The sequence below is a fragment of the Schistocerca serialis genome, chromosome 1 (genome assembly GCF_023864345.2).
Source record: "Schistocerca serialis cubense isolate TAMUIC-IGC-003099 chromosome 1, iqSchSeri2.2, whole genome shotgun sequence".
Taxonomy (NCBI): Eukaryota; Metazoa; Arthropoda; class Insecta; order Orthoptera; family Acrididae; genus Schistocerca; species Schistocerca serialis.
Genome location: NC_064638.1, coordinates 113,380,030 through 113,390,486, shown reverse-complemented (window position 1 = coordinate 113,390,486; position 10,457 = coordinate 113,380,030).

Sequence of the window (10,457 nt, the reverse complement as noted above, 5' to 3'; positions counted from 1 at the left end):
TGTTGTCACTCACTGGAAGTCCAATCGTGGTATCGGCATGCATATTCCACCTTTTGTCGCCAATGAACGGCAACCAACACGGGTGCATGAACAAGGCATCTGCCGCAGAGGCTCATACGCAGCAACGTTCGCTGAACGGTCATAGAAGAAAAATGGCTCTGAGCACTATGCGACTTAACTTCTGAGGTCATCAGTCGTCTAGAACTTAGAACTAATTAAACCTAACTAACCTAAAACATCACACACATCCATGTCCGAGGCAGGATTCGAACCTGCGACCGTAGCGGTCGCTCGGCTCCAGACTGTAGCGCCTAGAACCGCTCGGCCACTCCGGCCGGCGGTCATAGAAGAGCCACTGCCTGTAGCCACTTGGTTTATCTACGCGGTCAATTGCTCAACAGCTGCACGTCTGTTCACTAGTACACATCTTCACAGCCATCGTTACCCCCCTGTAATCTATGGCCTGTGGTGTACCATAGTTGCCTCGACGCTGGTTTTGGATAGCACCATTTTACCATGCACGGTACCATGGCATGACGTGAACAATTTACAAAATTGGCCGTTTCGAAAATGCTTCCACCCTTGGCCTGAAAGCCAATGATCGTGCCCTTTTGAACGGCAGATAAATCGCGTCATTTCCGCATTACGACAACTACTGCACTGTTTTCCGCGTCCACCCGACACGCTTTACATAATCTCCGCTGCTAGTAGCTACCACCTGACGTCTACTAGTGGCTATTGCACGTTGACGTCGAATATATGCAGCGATCATATTAATGTTACTACACGGTGTACAAAATAAACATGAAAACGTATGTTTATTATTAATTTTAATTTGATTTATTTACGTATGTCGTGCTTTTTCATTCATTTACTTAATAAAGACTTGTTGTAGCGTAGGCATATATGTGTATTTCTAACGGCCAAAAAGGTTACTTTCTCTGGGTTACTGTTTCTTCTTCCTTGATACCATTGCCGGTCGGGGTGGCCGAGCGGTTCTAGGCGCTACAGTCTGGAACCGCGCGACCGCTATGGTCGCAGGTTCGAATCCTGCCTCGGGCGTGAGTGTGTGTGTGATGTCCTTAGGTTAGTTAGGTTTAAGTAGTTCTACGTTCTAGGGGACTGATGACCTCAGAATAGTGCTCAGAGCCATTTTTGAACCTTGATACCATTAGTTTACTCGTGATCCGTTGGCTTAATTCGCAACGTTTCGTTTCTTTTGCAACTTCCGTCATCGTATGACATGTACCACTGTTTAAGCGCTACAGTTAACAGTCGTTCAGTGCACAGTTAACAAGTGTGCGTTTGTTTCTTTGTGTTTGTAGCATGCAATGTGTAAGTACCGCATGTGAAGATAAACGTCTGTGTAAATATGCGCTTTCACGAAACCTGTCTCACCCACTTGTCATTAACTTCAGAGTAAGCACTGCGAGAACACTTCTCGCCTCTACTCCACGATTGTTATTCTACCCGCAGCGGTCACGGTGCTTCTCCCTTCGCACCGAACGCTCCCCTCAGCTCAGGGACGAGAAACATTGAACAGATTTTAGTTTTAGCTTTAGTCTGCGGGTGATGTAACTTAATTTTGGATTTATAACTAAAACTGTACTGTATTTCACTGTAAACGTTTAACTTGCGTTTCATCGACGGGTGTGCCACATCTGGCTCTGGTCTTACAAGGGGAGGCCGCCAATTGTGAAATTCAGATTCGATTCATACTGCGCATAGTAAAAGCTCATGGCCAGAGGTGTAATGTGGCAAAGCACCAAGATGCACTTCTCAGCCGTTGTCGAGAAAATCGACAATTAAAAGAAACCGTTGCGGTGAAATGCTCTCTACGATTAATAATTTTCTACAGCGCCGTGGCGCAGCGGTAAGCAGTCGGGTTCGTAATCCGAAGGTCGCCGGATTGAGCCTCGCACCATGCAGGTTTTTTTATTATTAGTTTTTTGTAATTCATATATATATATATATATATATATATATATATATATATATATATACACTATTAATGAATTGCTTATGCATGTTGGTGAAGGCGGATCGCTCTCCAATTGTACCGCCTCCATTTTTCCGTTTTTTTAACAGGGTGTACGAAAGCTCACCCGTCCGCACTGATTTTCGACGATGTTATAAGTTGCGCTAGGGACCGCATCTACCTCCTTTCGAAGTTAGCAGGTAACTACGCTGTTAGGCAGCGGCTCGTTTCGGCCCATTCAACTGTCCTTCAAGGGTAACGAGCGAGTAACGGAGTTTATATTTCATACCCGCCACAGCAAATTTGTGTTCGTGGGGTCTCTATTCTAATTCCAACGTTTGACTTACGCTATACGTATTCGTTTCGGGATATCGTCTCTACGTCTTCCGTTAACTATACGTGGTTAACATTATGAAGACAATTAATAACATTTGTGAAATACAACTTTGTTTGCGGAAAACGTAATGATGTCCGAAGTCGCCAGTTTTTCCACGACAAACGACTTTCAACAACTTATTATATGCATAATTGTTGCAACTGATTGCCGGGAATTATATATATATATATATATATATATATATATATATATATATATATATATATATATATTTGAATTACAAAAAACAAATACTAAAAAAAAAGTTGCATGACGCGAGATTCGACCCAGCGACCTTCGGATTACAAACCCGAGTGCTTACCGCTGCGCCACGACGCTGTAGAAAATTGTTAATCGTAGAGAGTATTTCCCCGCAACGGTTTCTTTTAATGGTCGATTTTCTCGACAACGGTTGAGAAGTGCATCTTGGTGCTTTGCCACATTACACCTCTGGCCATGAGCTTTTATTATGCGCAGTATGAATCGAATCTGAATTTCACAATTGGCGGCCTCCCCTTGTTAGATAAGTACTCACATAAAAAAAGACGTGTGATATGTGAAAATAACGGGTCATGAATGAATGATTTTGTGAAAAATTTTGACTATGCCTCAAATTGTAGGGACGAGGGCGGGCGGTATTAGAAATTTTCGCGATGTGCGACAAAATCCCTGCAGCCGGCTCTGCGCCTATGAATGTACTGTAACGTAACGCAAAAGGGAAAGTAGCAGTGTCTGATTTTCTACATCAAATGTCGGTATGATTCCGGAAATTGCCATAAACGACAGTGTGTGTTCCTGTTACGGTTGAGCTTTTCTTCCAGCACACTCGTACTTCGGCGAACACCCTACAGCCCGCATGGCATACGGGGCAGTGCACCTGTCGACCCAGCACTGGTGACATCGATTCACGCCCGTGCGCATTACGGTTTCACCAAAGGGCAGGGCCGCGAAAGCGCAGAATATAACTCTGTATTAATCGAGACTGATAACTGCGTAAACGTATTAGAGAAGGTACTGTACATACTAATAACAAGTACGAATTAAAAATCGGGTTTTAGTTTATAATTTACTGAAGACTTGTCCTTACCTTAGACAACTACGGAGCATCTTCTTCGTGTAATCGTTGCCATATTCTCCCAGATATGTTGTTGAGTAGTCATGTAGCCGTCCAGACCACTTTCTGTCTTTTCTTGTGTATAAGTAACTAATGGACGCTACATCATTTGAACTTGCGTAATGTAGTCTAGCTATGGTCTGCCTCCACGTTCTCGCCCCCTCTTGCCGGCAGGTGTGGCCATGCGGTTAAAGGCGCTTCAGTCTGGAACCGCGTGACCGCTACGGTCGCTGGTTCGAATCCTGCCTCGGGCATGGATGTGTGTGATGTCCTTAGGTTAGTTAGGTTTAAGTAGTTCTAAGTTCTAGGGGACTTATGACCACAGATGTTGAGTCCCATAGTGATCAGAGCCATTTGAACCATTTTGAACCATCTCCCCCCCTCCTCCTCCCCCCCCTTCTTCTCTCCATTAGCAAATTAATTTTTCCTTGCTGCGTCGCGATGTGTCCTATCAACTTATACATTATTTTATTTAGTTTATTCCACATTTACTCCACCCTCCCTATCCCATTCGTGACAGTATCTCTCTATTAGTTATTGCATCTAATTATCTTCAGCATTCTTCTGCCGCATCACATTTCGAAACCTCCTCTCTTTTCTCTTGTGTTCATCATACACTTTTCTAGATCTACATCTACATACGTACCTACATACATACCCCCAAATCACCGTACGGTGCACGGCGGAGGGTACTTTGTACCACCACCAGTCGTTTCCACACGTGTTTCACTCGCAAATAGAACTTGCGAAAAACATCTGTCTACAAGCTCTGTATGAACCCTAATTTCTTGTGTCTTTTCTTCGTGATCGTTACGCACGTGTATGTTGGCGGCAGTAGAATCGTTCTGCAGTCAGCTTCAAATGCTGGGTCACTAAATGTACTCCATTGTGTTACTGAAAATAACATAGCCTTCTGTCCAAGGTTTCCCATTGCGGTTCTCGAAGCATCTACGTAACACTTACGTGTTGTTCGAACCTACCAGTAACAAACCTAGCAGCTTCGATGTCATCACTTAACACTTCCGAGCTGAGATGCCGTGGTCCATACATAAGACTCTCCCCTGACGTTTCGTCTTCGACTGCAGAACGCATCCTCCGAGAACAATCGGTGAACTGCAACGAGAGCACGAATGAGCGCCGTATATATAAGCCATCCAGAGGGCGCCTCTGTCAATCACGTGACGTCGGCTGTGCTATGGTCTCTGATATTGCCAACTTTCTCAAGTGAAATTAATCGATTGTCACGCTGTTGCTGCAATGTTGACATCCATATCTTATCCAGCTTTATGCCTTCATCTTTTCTACTAAAATTATTGCAGTGTTTGGCAATCTCAATGGCCTCTCTGTACATTCGCGCATAATAGTGCGACGTCTTTGCTATGACGGTCGTCTCACTAAACTTTATTTCATGATCACCTTCCTGAAACACAGTCCGCAGCTCGTGGTCGTGCGGTACCGTTCTCGCTTCCCGCGCCCGGGTTCCCGGGTTCGATTCCCGGCGGGTTCAGGGATTTTCTCTGCCTCGTGATGACTGGGTGTTGTGTGCTGTCCTTAGGTTAGTTAGGTTTAAGTAGTTCTAAGTTCTAGGGGACTGATGACCATTGATGTTAAGTCCCATAGTGCTCAGAGCCATTTGAACCTGAAACACATGTTCCTCTACAGCCGATTTATCAATATGTCCGAGGCGGCAGTTCCTTTTATGTTCACCCAGACGGGTATTGACGCTTATTTTTGTTGTGCCTATATAGACCTTTCCACAACTGCACGGAATTGTATAGACACATGGTGTAGCTAGAGGATGTCGTTTATCTTTTGCGGATCTTAAACATTCTTTTATTTTCGTGGTGGGTCTGAAAACAGTTTCTACATCGTACTCGCTTAAAATTTTTCCAATGCGATCAGTGACATTACTAATGAATGGTAAGAACACTTTCCCCTTGGGTTGGTGTCGATGCTCGTCCGTCCTGGTTGTCAGTCTAGAGCGTAGTGCACTATCTATCTCTCTGTTGGAATACCCATTCTTCTTCAAGGTTGCTCTATGGCGTTCAATCTCATCATTAGTTTGTGCGCCCTGTCTATTGTTTTAATCACCCCTCATTTATGTCTTGGGTGGTGGTTAGAATCTTTCTGCAGGTAACGATCAGTGTGTGTGTCTTTTCTGAAAAAATTATGACCCACTGATGCGTCCTCTCGTTCGATTACAGTCACATCTAAGAAGTCCAGGTGACCATCGATTTCGTTTTCCATAGTAAATTGAATTCTTGGGTTAACACTATTCAGATGTAACAGGAAGGCATCCAGTTCCTCGTCCCCATGGTTCCATATAACAAATGTATCGTCTACATAACAATATCATCTAGCTGGTCTTTTTCTAGCTGAAGCGCCCGTTGTTCGAAGTTCCCCATGAACAAGTTAGCCACAGCTGGACTAAGAAGACGTCCCATAGCCACCCCGTCAATCTGATCATAAAAAACATAATTATATTGAAAATAAGTTGTTGTAAGGCGATGTCTGAATAATGTCTGTAAGACAATGTCTGAATGTCCAAACACGGACGCTCCACGCACCAACCACGTGCCTTAGTCACTCGGCTAGCGCCGCTCCTGTTCCACTCGCAAATAGAGCGAGAGAAAACCGACTGTCTAAAAGCTTCCGTACGAGCCCCAGTCCCTTTAATCTTATCTTCATGATCCTCACGCGAAATGTACAGGGACGACGTTAGAATCGTTCTCCTGTCGGCCTCAAACGCCGGTCTCTAAATTTGCGCAGTAGTGCCTTGTGGCAAGGGCGTCGTCTGCCCTCCAGTTCATGAAAGATTTCCGTGACACTTGCGTGATGATCGAACCCCCTGGCAACAAATCTAGCAGCCCGCTTCTGAATTGTTTCAATTTCTTCCTTTACTGCCACCTGGTGGGGATCCCAAACACTCGAACATTACTCAAGAATGGATCGCACTAGCGCTCTACACGCCTTCTTTATGGATAAGCTACATTTTCCCAAAATTTTCCCAATAAAACGTAGTCGAACATCCCTACTACCAACTCGGCGTGCTCATTTCGTTTCACGTAGCTTTGCAGTGTTAGGTCTAGATGTTTAACCGAAGTGACTGTGTCAAGCTGCACCCTACTAGTGCCATATTCTAACGTTACCGGACTGTTTTTCTTAGTGGCCGAGCGGTTCTAGGCGCTTCAGTCTGGCACCGCGCGACCGCTACGGTCGCAGGTTCGAATCCTGCCTCGGGCCTGGATGTGTGTGATGTCCTTAGGTTAGGTAGGTTTAAGCAGTTCTAAGTTCTAGGGGACTGATGACCTCAGATGTTAAGTCCCATAGTGCTCAGAGCCATTTGAACCATTTGTTTTTCCTACTCATTCGCATTAACTTAAATTTTTCTATATTTAGAGCAAGCTGCCATTCATCACACCAACTAGAAATTTTGGCTTAATCATCTTGTATGTTCTTACGGTCACGCAACGACAACACCGTCCTGTACACAATAGTGCCATCGGCAAGCGGCTGTAAATTGCTGCTCACCTATTCCGTCAACATATGTGTATGTAGAGAATAAAAGTGGTCCTTTCACCAAGGGCCTTGCCGTAGTTGCAACACCGGTTCCCATCACATCACCGTAGTTAAGCGCTGTTGGGCTTGGTTAGCACTTGAATGGGTAACCGCCGAGAGCTGTTAGCAAGCGGGGTGTACTCAGCCTTTGCGAAGCCAGTTGAGGAGCTACTCGATTGAGAAGTAGCGGCTTCGGTCACGGAAACTGACAACGACCAGCAGGGTGGTGTGCTGCCTACATGCCCCACCATATCCGCATCGAGTTGCGCCTATCGGCTGAGAATGAGACGGCGTCGGTCGGTACCGTTGGGCCTTCCGAGACCTGTTATCACATTTCCCTGGGGACTCCTGACGATATCCTTGTCTCTGCTGAAAAATCGCCCTCGCGGACTATGTGCTGAATTATATTACTTCAAAAGTCTGCTAGCACCTCATATATCTGGGAACCTAAACGATATGCTCGGATCTTTGTCAACAGTCTGCAGTGGGCCACGGGTCAAATGCTCTCTGGAAAGCTAGAAATATGGAATCATCTTGTTGCCCTCCATTCATGTTTTGGATATCATGTGAGAAAAGGACAAGTTCAGTTTTGCATGTGCTGACTTGTGGCCAGAAGTGTTCGGTCTCAAGGAAATTTATTATGTTCGAACTCAGAATGTGTTCAAGAATTTTGCACCAAACCGATGTTAGGGATATTTATTTGTAATTATGCAGGTCAATACTTCTGCCTTTTTTATATACAGGAGTCATCTGTGCTTTTTTCCATTCGTCTGGGACTCGTTGTTGGGCGAGAGATTTCATTTTCATATAAGGCTTTACTCCAGACACTTTCAGAAGAGACATCCTAAAACTTAAATATGTATTCGATGTTAACATCATCATCATTATCATCATATTCGTATCCTTACAGAGAGCTGCGTAGTTTATTCATGAAGCATTTGCTTTCATTATCATCATCTTCGTATCTTTCCAGCGAGCTGTGTAGTTTATTGATGAAGAATTTGCTTTCATTTTGTTCTGTTTTGGTGTGCTTCTTGTCTCGGTATTGTTTTCCCGTTTTCTCCTGTAGTCTTCAGATCTTCCTTAATCTGACCCAGCCATCTTTTTCTGGGGCTTTCTATATGTCCTTTCCCCTGTACATTTCTATCCAAGTATTGTTTTGGCAGGAGGGTATTCTTCATTCTCTTATGTCCAAACCATTTGAGGCATGCAGTACTCAAATTCTCAGTCATTCACAGATCCACTTGCATGTGTCCTCTCATGTCTTCATTCCTGTTAATTACACAGTACTCCAAGCTGTGTGTCATAATCGGCAAGAGATAAGTTTAAACCATGGTCTGTTTGATTCTCACAGGAACTCACTTATTACACACGAAGTTATACACTTGCTGAAAAAAATATTATCTCCTTGTTACCCTGTTGTCTACTTTTCTTTGATATTGCACATCCCTGGTAACATAAAGCTTCCACACATTCAATTTTCTCTCCAACTAGCAGGTGTCCTGCTCTTAGTCATTGCTGCAATTTTGCCCTTGCTTAATGTCATTTGGTACTCTTTAAACTTGGAGTTCCATTCATCTAATCTTCCGTGTTCCTCTGGTTTCGTTTCTTCACAAATAGCTACATCATCAGTAAAAACTAAAGCATTGAGATCATCATTTCCTATTTCCTTTATTTCCTATATAATCACGTCCGTAAGTGCAATAAAAGGTAATCGGGACAGTACACAACTCTGTTGCATTCCTGTCTCTGTCCTGAACCGATATGCTATTACGCATTTGTACACAACTTATGCAGCCTTCATAAGGCGTTTGTACCTTCCTTGTTAGAGGGTTTGGAACCATTTGTTTCTCTAAACACACCCAGATCGTACCGTTTGGCACGCTGTCATATGCTTTCTCGAAAACCAAGAACACGATTATGAACTCTTAACCTTTTTCCCAATACTTTTCTGTAGTCAACTGTCGTAGTGTAAAAACCGAAGTATGTTGTTCCACTGCTGCTTCTTGTTGATTGGTTATGGCATCAGACGCAACCATCAACCCAGCTCAGGGGAGATAAGGTCACGTCTCCTATCCTTGACTTGAGTAATTCTTGTCTGGCGCCTCTGCAGTACTGGGTTGGGAATCCTTCACATAAGTAGGTCGTGTGAAGGGATGGCTAACTACAGACAGGGTCTCAGTTTCTCAGGATGTGGCGTGGAACCCATGCCCACAGTTAAGGATGAAGGCCACAACGGCGCCTTTGGCAGAGAAGGAGACCTTCCAAACTGCAGAGGCGGTAGAAGTGGCAACCCATCCTCCCTGGGGTTAGTTCGAAGAAGAGCCCTCTGCCTTGTGGAGAAGAGGGATCTTCAAAGGCTAAGGGAGAGAACCCCAACAGAAAATCCCCATCGTGTTGGACCTAGCAAGTCATCAGTTGAATATGTATGTATTGCTTTCAACACTAGAACAAATCTCTATTTAACACATGATGGTGAGTCAAATGAAAACCTTAGATATTTCTTAATTATTGTTTACTGTGCAGAAGTGGTACAAAGCTGTATCACTTTTCAACATAATCTCCCCCATGCTCAATGCAAGTCCTCCAGCGCTTACAAAGTGCATAAATTCCTTTAGAAAAAAATTCTTTTGGTAGTCTGCACAACCACTCATGCACCGTGTGGCGTACCTCTACATCAGAACGGAACTTCTTTCCTCCCATTGCGTCTTTGAGTGGTCCAAACATCACTTGGAGCAAAGGCTGATGAGTGTGGTGGATGAGGAAGACACTCAAAATGCAGGTCTGTGATTGTTGCAATTGTTGTATGGGCAGTGTGGGGCCTTGCATTGTCATGTTGCTGACAGCAATCCACGTCGCTTTGATTTGATTGCAGGCCGCAGATGATTTTTTAGGAGATCTGTGTATGATGCACTGGTGACAGTGGTCCCTCTAAGCATGTAATGCTCCAAAATGACGCCTTTTTCGTCCCAAAAGAGAGTCAGCATAACCTTCCCTGTGGATGGTTCTGTTCGAAACTTCTTTGGTTTTGGTGATGAGGAATGGCGCCAATCCTGACTCTCTCTCTCTTCATTTCCGATTGGTGGAAGTGAACCCAGGTTTCGTCCCCAGTAACGGTTCTTGCAAGGAAGCCATCACCTTCTCGTTCAAAGTGCCGAAGAAGTTCTTCACAAGCATCAACACATCGTTCTCTCATTTCAGGAGTCAGCTGCCATGGCACCCATCTTGCAGACACTTTGTGAAACCGGAGCACATCATGCATAATGTGTTGTGCTGACGCATGACTAATCTGTAGACATGCTGCAATGTCATTCAGTGTCACTCGGCGGTTTTCCTTCACTATGGATTCAACTGCTGCAATGTTCTGTGGAGTCACAACTCGTTGTGCCTGACCTGGACGAGGAGCATCTTCCACTGAAGTCGCACCATCT